A 14,095-nucleotide genomic window follows, 5' to 3' on the forward strand; every position below is an offset into this window, starting at 1 on the left:
ATGCGTGCGTGTCTGGTTTACAAAGCAGAGTGGAAATGGGGAAATGGTGACGGTCGTGGGGAGGGGTATAAGGGAAAAGCGCATTTTGCACATAATGCGAAGAACGCGTATTGTATGTAGAATGAATGTAGATCTAGATCTCATTTGAGAATCACGTCACATGCCAGTGATATCAAAAAAAGAACACATGACAAAGTTCTCCTATCCCCAGTCACTTTTCAGTCCAACAACAATAATTGTCGAACAGTGGCACTCCGTGCTTCTGTGAATATTTAGTTTAATTGAGAGTTAAAGATTGAAATAGAAAGTAAGAATGTATATGATGTCATGCATGTATTACAAGTTGCAAGTCTGATTTAATCATTTTTACTTCAACTGTTTTCATTTATGACAAGTGATGTCTCTAACTTTGTTTGTTTAGCCTACCTTCTGTTTGTATTTCAACAAGAATTATGACCGTAGGATCGGACACGATAGTACGGCTGAAAAAAATGCGTTTCGAGTTTGTGCGGCAGTCGTAATTTATGGGCTTTAAAGACTTACCCTAATCAATTTTTTTACCCTATAACCCCAATTCTGGTCCTACCAGTCCTAAGTACGTCCCTGCCTATAAGCTATACAGTATCAGTATTCTGTAGCAACTAAGATAAAAAAATATAACATTGTTAATAACATATTACATAGGAAGATTTATTGCACATGCCTCAATTTTTTCTATTGGTGCTTCCATGGAACTGCTACTCAGAGTAGCAGTTCCATGGAGCGTCGTCGCGCCTGTAATTTTGTGTGTATACCGAATTTGCATATATACCCGATTTGCGTGTATACTAATTTTGTGTTTATATACCGGGGCCCCTTGTCGACTTGTCTCGAGTGTGATTTAATCTTCCTTGTAGTTTCGCACAGTGCTCAGAGTAGAGGAGAGGCAGGTTTGTAACTATTACAATCTGATCCTGTTCCCGGGGTCGTCATTTAATGTCCCAATCCGACAGACGTGAGTCAATTCTCAGCCTTTAGCCACTTTCCGGAATGCTGAGAGAGTAGGTAGCAACCTGTCCGTCGCTACTGCAGGAGAGCCTTGTCGAACCTAACTAATGAACACAGTTAACCCGAATCAATTGCTTATCACTACAAGGGAATCAACAACAATTGCAGTACAGCTATTGGACTGCACCGGAAATTGAAAAAAAAACTAACATTACAGCTTTGACAGCCATACTCGAGATGGGAATTGAACCTGTGGGGCCAGCGTCACAAACACACAAAATGGAGGCGTGAAGAAGCGAAGACCTTATAGGAGACATTTTTGTAGGGGTGGGGACCTTGAGGTGTAGTTTTTTTATACCTCTAAATAAAAACACACGCTCAATGCTGATTGTGTATATGTGACATCACCATGAATTTGGATGCCCCAAATCCCCAAATTTACCCGAAACTCCTGGCGGCGCCAATGATGTTAGTATAGTCTTGCCTTAGAAGGGCAACATATTACACCATTTGGCATCTAAGCACACTTTCGTACAGTAGAAAATCTCTTAAAGGTGATGGGACACCCCATGAAAAATCCCGGGTAAGCGCCAGACGCCTTAGTGAAAATTATTACAAGGAAAACCTATTATTCTTTGGCTTATGGGTGGCAATTTGTTGGCAATGTAGCAATCACTAATCTGTTTATAGTTGGAATGTAGAATCATTATAACTAGGGAAAATTAAATTGATTTCTTAGATTATCATCATTCTTTTTGCAAACAAAATGACCAGAGAATAGGTTTTTTCAAATGGTAGTGACGTCGTGGTCTCAAGCCTCTTTCTTTACTTATGTTTCATACAATCGTACATACTATTATGAAACCTTACAGGCAATTCTGCTGGTATAACGGGCTACACCGTAACCGGGTTTGACTATGATAGCCCAGCGGTCCATGAAACAATGCATGGGGGGTATGGATGATGATCATGCACAACAAACTAGAGGGGTGGACCGTGGTTGTGCCTGCCCCACCCCCCCCCCTTCTGCTCCTCCCATCCTAAAATGGCGTGCACTCACAGGAAAAAAATAGCTTAGAATAAGCAAAACAAGAGGAACGTGGAGGCCGAGTGGCTAATGCTTTTGTTTGATATATAATCCTGTTAAGTTGTGTCCTTGGGCAAGGCACTTTGATCTCGACAGTCCCTCTCCATCCAGGTGTATAAATGGGTACATGTGAGGTAACTAAGGTGTGTGCGCTGGATTCTCAGCAGCCAGCCTGATGACCTGGGATTCAAAGTGCTATGAGATGGCTGTGCCATATAAAGCGCTATACAAAAACTTACATAACATAACAAATCATCAAGTAAACTTACTCAGAAGAAAACTTGAAAATGGTAAGTCGCAATAAGCCAGAATTGTTCGGAGATTAATAATACAGAATAGTTCACTATAACAAATACTAAATTAATTACCAGCAGTGAGCAATGCCCAACCCAACCCGCGGGCCTCGGTCCATTGTCAAACCCTATCCAGGAGTTTTGGGGGCTTATATATCAAAAGCTCGACTCTTTTTAAAAGTCGGGAGGATGTTTTAAGGGCCAGGGCACACGACGACCCTAGAGGTGCCAGTTAAACCGTCACCCTGACCCAATTGTAAATATGCTCTCGGAGTTGCCCGAGGGACCAGGGTATATGTTGAGGCCCGCGGGGAACTAAACTCGAAAAAAAGACGGGCGTATCCGTCGCTGCATCCGTCTCCTATAGTTAACGGCATGGGTACACATTGTCAATCCGACACGTTTTCAGTCCGAAAATAAAATACACGTTTTTAGTCCGAAAAAACGAGTTTTCAGTCCGACACGTTTTCAGTCCGAAAATAAAATACACGTTTTCAGTCCGAAAATAAAATACACGTTTTCAGTCCGAAAAAACGAGTTTTCAGTCCGACACGTTCGCAGTCCGAAAATAAAACCCACGTTCTCATAAAATCCATGTTCTCAGTCGGAGCTTAAATATATACTGTTCATTATATATATAGGCCTATATATTATTAAATTATCATATATATATATATATATATATATATATATATATATATTTTTTTTTTTTTTTATATTTTTTTTTTATATATATATTTATATATGTTGTTTCGGATAGAATAAGCTGAGGAAAAGGTGAAGAAAGTGTTTTCCCTCAAGGCAGTATGCTGTTTGCTAATTAATTTTTATACTCATATCCAGGTCTCGCATAAACCCCATGGGAGTCCGTGCACGGAGGGGGGGGGGGGCGGGGGTAACCATTCCCTACATGCGCATGTATACGTTACGTTCGATTTATATCTGTAAATCTGTAAATGTTTACCTGCATCTCATAAAATTTGATACGCTGTTCTTTTTATGTAGGTAACATTGAAAACGATATAATTAACATAAATGTTCAGTGACGGGATACAATATTGAAAATAAATCTTTATTTGCACATAATAAATTATGTTCGTTACAAGTATATGAGGACGCGATAACTTTTAATAATATTTTAATACCTATTTCTTTCTTTTTCTTTCTGGAATACACACGTCTACGCGGAAATATTATATTCAAAACTGAAATAATTAGTCATATGATACAAACCATTTAGACACTTTCAAAATTAATCATCAAAAAAGATGATTTGTTTCTAAAAGATCTCTCTACATTTTCCTTCAAAATTTGCTTTGTATACCGTTTATAGGCCATACTGAACCTTGCTCATTTTTATTAATAATATGCATATATGCAAAGCAGTGATAAAGCCATATGACGATAAAAAATATCAATATGGAAACTTTATAAGACAATTCTAAGAATAGATATATTTACATCAAAGTATATTGACAATGCTTGTGGTGATAATAATAATAAAAATTGTAACAATCTAAAGAGACAGCAGAAAACCCCGTTTACACCGCGTATTATGTTGAGTTTATATATTGCCTGTTGAATCACTTGAATGGCCAATATATATGAACATTTCTGTCTCAATAGATACATCTTACTGAGAGTACAAAGGCCGCACACATGAGTTTGAAATCGATTATCTCTAAACACTATAAAAGACAATTAAAAGGAAGAACAAAGGGTTTCTTATCGTCATGTGTTTCTTTAAACTGATCATTGTGTACAAATTATCAATCTTGATAGAAGCAACCACGGCTTCAAAATTCTACATTATTAAAAAAAAAAAGAAGATTATTACTACCTCATAAAAAAATCATAGCCCGAGTTTAATTCATTTTGTGCGATTACTGATTTTTAATTGTTCCTCTTGTAAACATATAAGACGAAATGAACCATAATCCTCGGCTCCTCGGTCGAAGAGTCTTGTCAAGTCAAACTTAACGTTACGTTAATAAATGAATCAATTATTGCTTGCCAGTGTTTAACGACAAGGCTTTCTTATAGCCTTTTCTGAATTGCATACAAGATGACGGTTGTATTATTGCTTATACGTATTGTAGAAGATGTAGAAAGAAAAGTATCGTATATGAACAAGATTATCGAGTTCGAGGGCGAGGGGGATATAAGAGGGTGAGAAGGGGGTGAGGGGTGTAAGAGGGGAGAAGGGGGTGAGGGGTGCACGAGGCCGAGAAGGGGTGAGGGAGTGTCCAAAGTTACATCAGTTAAATGTTTGTTTTATAATCATTGCATTTAGAGGTCTTTATGATCACATTTTCAAACGGTCACGCCCCACCCTCCACCGTATAATAATAATAATAATAATAATATCCCTGCTCCTAGTATCCCTGCTCCCCTAGTAGAATGTGTCCAATTGTAAAAATAACAATTTACCTAGTTTGACGTCAGGTCTACGAGTCTATGTGTGAGTCTGAAGGTTCAGTTTATGGATGGGGGGGGGGGGGTGACTTCCAAGGGCAGTGGTACACTTAACTTTGGTATGAAGGGGAAAACCATAAAATCACCTAAAACTGCCCCAACAAAGTGGACCGTCTGTGCATTTTGTACTACATATTCAAGTATTTGAATGTTGTTTTATTAAATTGCAAAAATTGCAACAAAAAAAAAAAAAACAAAAAAACAAAAAAAAAAAAAAATATATATATATATATATATATATATATACATATATATATATATATATATACACACATATATATATACACACACACACACATATATATATATATATATATATATATATATATATATATATATATATACATATATATATATGACTCATATGAAAAGTACAAAATGTAACACAATGAAAGTATGACGCTAGGCAAGTGTAAATTGCATTGATGGAATTAGTACCAAATAAACCATGACTATACAGGAAGCGGATTAAGGAGCAAAGAACAGATTACATATGTTTGTAACTTATAGTTGTTAAGGGGCCGGGATGTGAGACATAATACGAAAGATTCAATCGATTTCTTTACTATCAGTTCGGGCTGTCACCGTTTATTGGTGGTATTATGGCATTAAAACTGCATGCTTTCATTCTCCAACTGAAAACGTGTATTTCATTTTCGGACTGAAAACGTGTATTTCATTTTCGGACTGAAAACGTGTATTTCATTTTCGGACTGAAAACGTGTATTTTATTTTCGGACTGAAAACTTGTCGGACTGAAAACTTGTCGGACTGAGGGGTGTACCCCCCTTTACTGCGTGTAGGCCTTTATACAATAATACAAAGCTAAATGTTTCTCCTTGATCGAATTTCCCCAACCTCGCCAGCCTTGAATTAGAGGGTGGCCAAGCGACTGCTTCACAGTCATAGCTACTATCGAACAAAATGGACGAAAGCAATTGATCTTAATCTGGAGATGCAGATGTATCAATAGCTGCAGATCCAACGGTTTGTGAATGTCGCACGACCTGTTAACGAAAGTCTGGGAAAAGTGCTTGCCCCTGTCGTATGTATGATCTCTTTTGTTCAGCTACGTTCATTTACTTTCTCTGGAATACGCCTCCATGTTTAGCAACCTTTCGTGCTTCAAATTCCAATCTCGATACTGTGTTACTGCAAACTGGCTGTATTCAAAATACGTACGAAAACACTGTGCTAACTACCTATCAACTTGAATATCCACAACACTGACCAACGTACAGTAAACCATGGAGGTAAAAACACCTCCATGAGTAAACAAACGTACATCACCCGCGGCCATAGCGTTCACAATACCGTTCACAGCCAGGTACAACTACGATCAGGTGACCACTCAGAAAAGTCATGTGAGTAAAGGGTGACACGCAAAACCACTGAAATCAAAGCCCCCTATTTCTAAAAGTATACGAGCGCCCCACCTTTAAAATGATCTAAAATAATCGCCCGGCGTAATTTTCAGTAGCGTCTTATTACATTGAACACATGTACGTATATACATGCACAGGAAGCTTTGTACACGCTGTAGCGGTCGCACAACGATGTGTTGAATAGTATTGAGTCAAGAAGGGCCCCCCATATCCACAGGTTCAAAGGTTATGACAAAACTTTTGCAAACAAAGCTGCTTAGATGGCGCTATCATTGTTTGCATATAACGGTAAACTTTAAGAAATGTGATAGCGCCGCCGGTTTCTTGTACGCGAGCGCGTCTTTAAAGATCGATGATTTGCTGAACAAATCCAGCAAATATCTCCATGTTCAGTTGACGCACGGAATATCCTAATCGTACGGATGCCGAAGTGCATCACATAAGATAATAATGCAGATGCCGATGTAGTCCGTTACATGCCATGTTTCACTATTCTAATGTTGTTTCTCCAAGGGGACATTAAGTACTAGCAGTGGGGACACGTTGTCCACGGATATGATGCAGTTGAGTGACGTCCCCCTTCGTTTAAGCGGGATGTATGTATGTATGTATATTAGATCCTCCTGCAAGCAGGAACTCGCGAAGAAGCCTCATAGGCTTATCAAAGCCGCAAGCTGACCGAAGTCAGTCTCTTACATTCATATTTAACGTCCATAATTATGAATTGTTAATTGTCAACAACTCTGTAACTGGACGACATACATTAATCTGGGAGTGACTCGAACCGGGGACCTTATGATTGAAAGGCACCGGCGTTAACAACTGAGCTAACACTACATGGGATATGGACATATTGTCCGGGGAGACACTAAATTCCAGCAGGCCTATATTGTTAGAGGTCCGGTGCGACCAAAATATACTGAAAATCCAGGATAAACAGTCCCCGGGGGACTAGGATAATTTATACCAGATTACAGTGACTGGGGGACGACATATACTGCAACACCGGAATGATTTTCAAATCAGCGAAGCGTTAATGATGCGTAATAAATTATTTAAACTTTATTAGAACTTTTTTTTTTACCAATATTGAGGTGAAACCAGATAGCTAGTTTACATCAGCTTACATCACCCGCATTCTGTGCTCCCCACACATATCTAATGTTGATGCCCCTGCCACTTCCATGTCTGACGTCACGGGTCATGGGAGGTGGTACGAGCTTCGAGTGCATGGCAGTGAAACGTGTGATTTATCCTTAGCCAAATACATTTGGAATGTTATAGCTTAGGTGTCAAGGGTCTGTGTAGGTAGAAGTTCATCAATTTGTTTTATATTTTTTGTTGTAAAGTATTTATCAGTTACAAGCTTCTTTGGATTGACATATAACCAGAATGCAAAAATGCATTGTGGTCTCGATGATGTAATATGAGCAGTTTTCTTCATGAATCTGATGTAATGTAAAGTGAGGGTATATGTGTTTACAAGGTTTTCACTTTTTGACCCCTGGTGACCCAAATGACCTTTGACCTCCACCAAAAACAATAGGCTTCTTTAACTCAATGTGGTACTTCTACACAATAAATAAGAGGTCGGCCCAATCTTCCAGTATTGAGATATTGTGTTTACAAGCTGGGCGTCACAAACGAACTCACACACACACACATACGCCATCATGAATGCAAAGGTTACGATTATCATCGAAACCGAAAAGGAATGTTCAGCAATTTTGGTAAGTAATAATTGTAATTTTAAGTGCATGGACCGCGGCGCAGATGGTTGGGGGCACAGCAGTATGCAAAAGGGTAGGACGTGGTGCCCTGTATCCCGGCTGGTCTACGAACCTGCGGATAATACTAATTTTTATCCCAGATAATTCACTCGTTTGTACTTGTTTTAGTCTGCGCATGCACGATTTGAAGAACTGAATGAGTGTCTATATATGGGAACATCTATTGTGATGTTTAATGTGGTTGGAATAACTATAATATTAGGGCCTCCTACTTTACTTTGCTAACTCGTGAAGCTTCATGGGGAGGGGAAATAAGAACTTCGAGAGTACTGATGACTCTCCATGTGAGTTCCTATAGAAGCCAGAAAGCCAAAAGGTTTATTCCTTGCGATATTTCAAACGCGAACATTTATTAATCAAGTTGCACACAAGATTTTTCTGGTTTGACTTACCCGCATGCATATAATTAGACTCATGTAGTAGACCTAAAATCAATCATGAAGTTCACCCTAGTTGTATTCACAGAATTGTCTTGACTTTGACCTTTACTGACCTTTGACCTACACAAAAATAACTAAGCCTTCTTGAACTCGATACGGTGGTATAAAGTACAAAAATTTATCTGCGTTTTGATTTTGATCTCTATTTACTTCAAATGGTATTTTGACATTTACATAAAATACCTGATCTACTCACTAAGGTGAAGGTTTACACACAATGAGCGGAGGTTGTTCAAGCTTTACCTTTGGAGTTATTGCATTGTCAAGGTGTTCATGTTGATCTGTCTTACAACTAAATGACCTTCATAGATGACTTCTATCGAAATGTGTTGTTTTTTCTTGTTAAGTTAGATCTACATACAGAATATGAATTTCGTTTAACGCTATAATTTGCAGGTAATGTGCCTAGTTGCACGGCTTCCATACTTTGACCACCTCTGCTGAAATTACGCAACCTTTACGCTACGAAAGACAACAACAGGAATCTTGTTCTTATTAAGGTGGATCTCTATACCAAGCATGAAGTTCCTTCAAGCTTTAATACTAGTACCATTATGTTTACTGTGTTTGTTTCGGCCAAGCGGTGACTTAACGGCGATGCACTGATGTAGTAAACATATAAAATAAGTAAATATAAAAATACAGTTAATATAAATACTTATACATAAATACACATAAACAAATAAACATAAATATATTTTTATGTATGTATGTATGTATGTAAATGTATGTTTATATATATATATATATATATATATATATATATATATATAAATATATATATAAATATATATATATATATATATATATATATATATATATATATATATATATATATATATATATATATATATATATATATGTATATATAAGAAATGAAAGTGTAGCAAGTGGTATGACAGATATATAATAAATTGATAATATTTGTTCAATAATATATATATATATATATATATATATATATATCATATATATAAAGGACCTCCAAGTGTTTCCCAAACGAAAAAGTATTAGACAAAAGCAGAGAAATAAGATACATGCATAATTGACAAATAAGGAGTAATGTTTTAAAACTTGATGGTGTCCGCATATAAAACGGGATGCCCGGGTTCAATTCCCGGTGGAGGCTGGAAATATTTTCCAACTCATTACCGTTTCAATTATAGACAGACAGATAAACTACAAAAATATACGTTGATGGCAATGCATATAAGCAGGGGCGTATCCAGGATTTTCTAACCCGGGGGGGGGGGGGGGCCGCGTATTACTATCTAAGCGGAGCGCCACCATCGGTTGGCGCGCAGCGTACAAGAAAATTTCGGGTTTTGTTACCCCCCAAATCACCGGAGATGGCACTTCTCGGGCTTGAAATGACCAACCAAATGTACACTTTTGCCTGATAACCAAGAATTTCCTAATAGTTTTTTTCATCCATAACCTTTTTGAAGATTGTCACCAGTCACACATCCTGTTCGACCTCACTGCATCTCCTGTGGATCATTGCTTTTTGTAGGTGATTCTACGTCGCGGCCCACAATACCCGTAAGCACAATTTTTCAAGGTTTTGAGCCCATTATTTGTTCAGAATTTGAAAATTCACACTCTCGTGAATGAATTCTCTTCCAAAAATACCCATAATGTTGCACAAATTTCATCTACGGACACCAATATAGAAAAACCTCCTTCAACCCCTAACAGACCGGTCAAAATTGCACGAGTAGAGGGAAGTATGATGAAGAATGGTGGTCAGGGAATTTTTGAAAATTCACACACAGTTTATTTATTGGTGTACAAATATCAAAACCTCTTATAACGGCTATACTATCAAACTTCGTTGAATGGAATGAAAAACTACCATATATTTCCGAAACCGAACACTACATACATATACCACCCCAACCGAATTGTACAGTTGCTTATAATAGCGTTTCGACTTGAATATATTGCGCATTTATATGCATCTGTGTTATAACATGATAACACGTGTTATGCTACAGGCCTTTTTATTGCGGCCTGTGTTAAAAAAAAATATTAAAAAAAAAAAAAAAAAAAAAAAAAATTATATTATATAAAAAGATATAAAAATAAAAAATATAATACCACTACGATTTACTGTATTGTATTGTATCTTTAACATATCTAGCTCTCGCATGCTCCCAAACATAACACGTGTTAGTGTGTTATAACACCCTGGCATATAAATGCATAATATGCTACACGTTAAGAACAAATATAAGCTCACACCTTTTCGGCTTGGGTGCATATACAGTTTGGAGGTTGTTCATCCTGGAACGCCATTTTCATGCTCACTGATATGATGTGATATCTGCTGTATGCTTTACAAATTCGAGTAATTGAAAACAAAAAACTGAAATAAATAACTTTTATCTGTTTATTGTGCGATGCCCCACATTATTTTCATTTCGAAAGATGCACAGTTTCAAGTTCATTACATACTGAAGGCATCGGTTCTCTATCTGCCTTCAGTTTAGGGTAGATCTTGGGATTTTCATACCTAGATATTGCTAGATATCCATACAGTTCAGTGTCCTCAGCATTTTTCGGGGCCTGATCTTGGAAATTGCAAAATCGGGAGTGGTCACACTCCATGTAGGTCAGTGGACGTCGACCTCTAGACGTCACTAATACACAACCCGATCACTTGTTATCGATGAAGTGGTGTGTTGCCGGATTTTGTCAAGGTCTTGGTACAACGGGCAAAAGTCATTCATCTGGAAGCGATCAGAAGGGCTGGACGTAGGGTTCTGGGGTTGTGGGGCGCGCGTTTTTATGCAGATGGGAACAATCTCAAGGAGTGATGGGTGCGTCAGCCCCCCCCCCCCCTCCATTACATGATATTCACAGGAGATGTGCTCAATTCTCCAATCGCATGCGGAATTTATTTTTAGATTCCTTGTACGAGTTACGGTACTAGATTTGGGGGTAACAATTAGCATTCAGGTCGGAGTGTATAGCATTTTATCTTTGGATGACAGTGTTGCATCGAAGGACATAGGTCTAGTGCAGTTCGCATATAGATCCTGGTCTAATACCGAAAATGCTCGAGACCAGCCACAGTTGGTTTCATAACACAATTGTACAATTGTTTAAGGCGTCCATACACACACGCGTAATAGACCATATATGGTATAATTATATGCATTAGTGAGAGAGGAAAAATGGAAACGTCAAAATGGAGTTGTCGGTGTAAGGGGTAGGCTGAGGCGTACGCCCCTTCCGAAATCCTCGATCCGTCACTGGCTACCCTGTGTATATAATAGGGATCAGCGCTGTAATTATGTCACTATTCCTCTTTCTCTTCCCGGTGTCGTAGCGTTGTTTCTGTGTCATGACATATTTAAACCCGTCACATCATGACTTGAGGGGTTGTTGTTATTGTAAGAGTGTTACATACATTGTACTTAATACTCAGCAGTACAATAATCAATGTGATGATTGTGTGTTTAACATGGTGAATGTAACATTTATTACACAAACAGTAACATGAAATTGATATACTGTCATAGCATTCAGTGTCCCAAGAATGCTAATGGTCAGTTTAATACAAATATGTTTCAGGTCACAAAGTTCACTATTTTTCCATTTTCTTTCAAGAAGATTATATCGGCTCATTTCATTCTTCATTCTTTATTTGGTACTGGTTGATTGATGACTCTTAATTGAAATTAAACTATTATCTGCAGCAGATTATGAAAATGCTGCTTATATATGGGTGACTACAGGAAGAGTTGTATTTTTGTAAATGTCTTCAAAAACCGACAGTTGATTATGATTTAACTTTAGATATAAAATGATGTTTACTATAAACTAGTGTTTACACGGTTCCAAAAATCGGGAACCGGGTACCCGAGGGCCGTTACCCGTCGGGTATCCGGGTACCCGGAAAAAAATGTTTACCCTCGTGTACAGTATCACGATTTTCAAGAAATTACATCTTGGATGCTGTTATAAATGCATTATATTCTCTACTGACAATGTTTTCATGTTCAAATAAGTTAGTGTAAGATAAGGTATAAAACCTCCCTCAATAATTTGTATATGCTTCTGTTTCTTTCATTAACTTGTTAATAAATAAATTATTTAATTATAATTAGCATTACTACTAACATCGCACTGCCACCGCTGCATATGCTAGCTCGTGCACGTCTATTGGATCAAACCATATAGATATCCAATTTAGCTCTTAAACAGTTTTTAATACTACTACTATCTATTGTGCAGGCCCAGGGTTCTCATAAGCCGCGAGATTGCGCGATTCGCGCAATTTGATCGCATTTGGAATAAACGATTAGTAAAAAGCCACTTGCGATTACTATTTTTTAGTTATCCAGTCTATAATCCATAAATATCGCGTAAAATTCCTTGTCAGCCTTTCCTTCTTTGAATTAAACGAATGAATAAATAATAATTTCTTCCGCATGGTAGCCTAACACCACACTAAGTCAATGAGAAATCTAGCTAAGCCTAACCATCTGTTTATTTGCTGGAGATGTGACGCAGTTATAAGACATCCATGGAATACTTTCGTAATTGCTGTTACGTTCGACCACATGGTTGCCTAACACCACACTAAGTCAATGGGGGCAGTTTAGCCTAGCCATCTGTTTATTAGCTGAAATTGTGACGCAGTTATAAGATATCTATGGAAAGCTTTCGTTATTGCTGTTATCTTCGAACACGTGGTAGCTTAACAACACACTAAGTCTATGGGAAATCAGCCTAACCATCGGTTTGCAATTTTTTTTTAACAATTACACTTTGCGTAGGCCTATGATTCGGGTAATAAATTAGGAACCGGGTAGTATCGCGTCGAACAGGCCCCTTCGTTATTGCTGTTATCTTCGACCATGCACATTGTAGCTTAACACCGCACTAAGTCAATGGGAAATCTGCCTAACCATCGGTTTGCCATTTTTTTTTTTTTTTTAAATCACACTTTGCTTAGGATTCGGGTAATAAATTAGGAACCGGGTAGTATCACGTCGGGCGGGTACCCGGGTACCCGGATAACCCGTGCAAACACTACTATAAACGTTGAAAAGGTGGGGTATTTATGTGAAAAGAGAAGGAAACTAATTTCTTAACTGGCTAATACCAAATATTCAAGATCCTTTAACTTACTTGAGGATGTATAAGTATTGATCCATTGTGCTTTATAGTATTATATCATTCCCCCAATCAAAGCGCTGATAGTAAGTTTTACTTGTGGGAAAAGTACTAGAATGCTCTTTATATACCAGCATTTTTAAGTTGCAAAGCTCATCATCAAACGATTATCATGTGTCTTGTAATATGATTTTTTGTTATTGAAACTAAAGTAACCATGAACAGATCATTTACGTATCCATGCAAGAGATTTTAGTTAATGCTGCGCGTAGAGTTGAATCTTTGCCAAATTTTGCAATCAGACAGTTATGTTAATTTTTGGGAGCTTTCAACTATTTTTACATGTTGAGGGAGTTGGGTGAAAATTCCTAAGTCGACCAATGCTTTTTTGTATATGCATCTTAGAAACTAAAAAGGAAATTATTTAAATTTTCGTAAGCATGCACCTTTAAGAGATAGTACCTTGATACCTTGCCATCCATAACTGGACACAAAGGTTAAAATATCATGA

Source organism: Apostichopus japonicus, chromosome 17 (genome assembly GCF_037975245.1).
Source record: "Apostichopus japonicus isolate 1M-3 chromosome 17, ASM3797524v1, whole genome shotgun sequence".
NCBI classification, from domain to species: Eukaryota; Metazoa; Echinodermata; class Holothuroidea; order Aspidochirotida; family Stichopodidae; genus Apostichopus; species Apostichopus japonicus.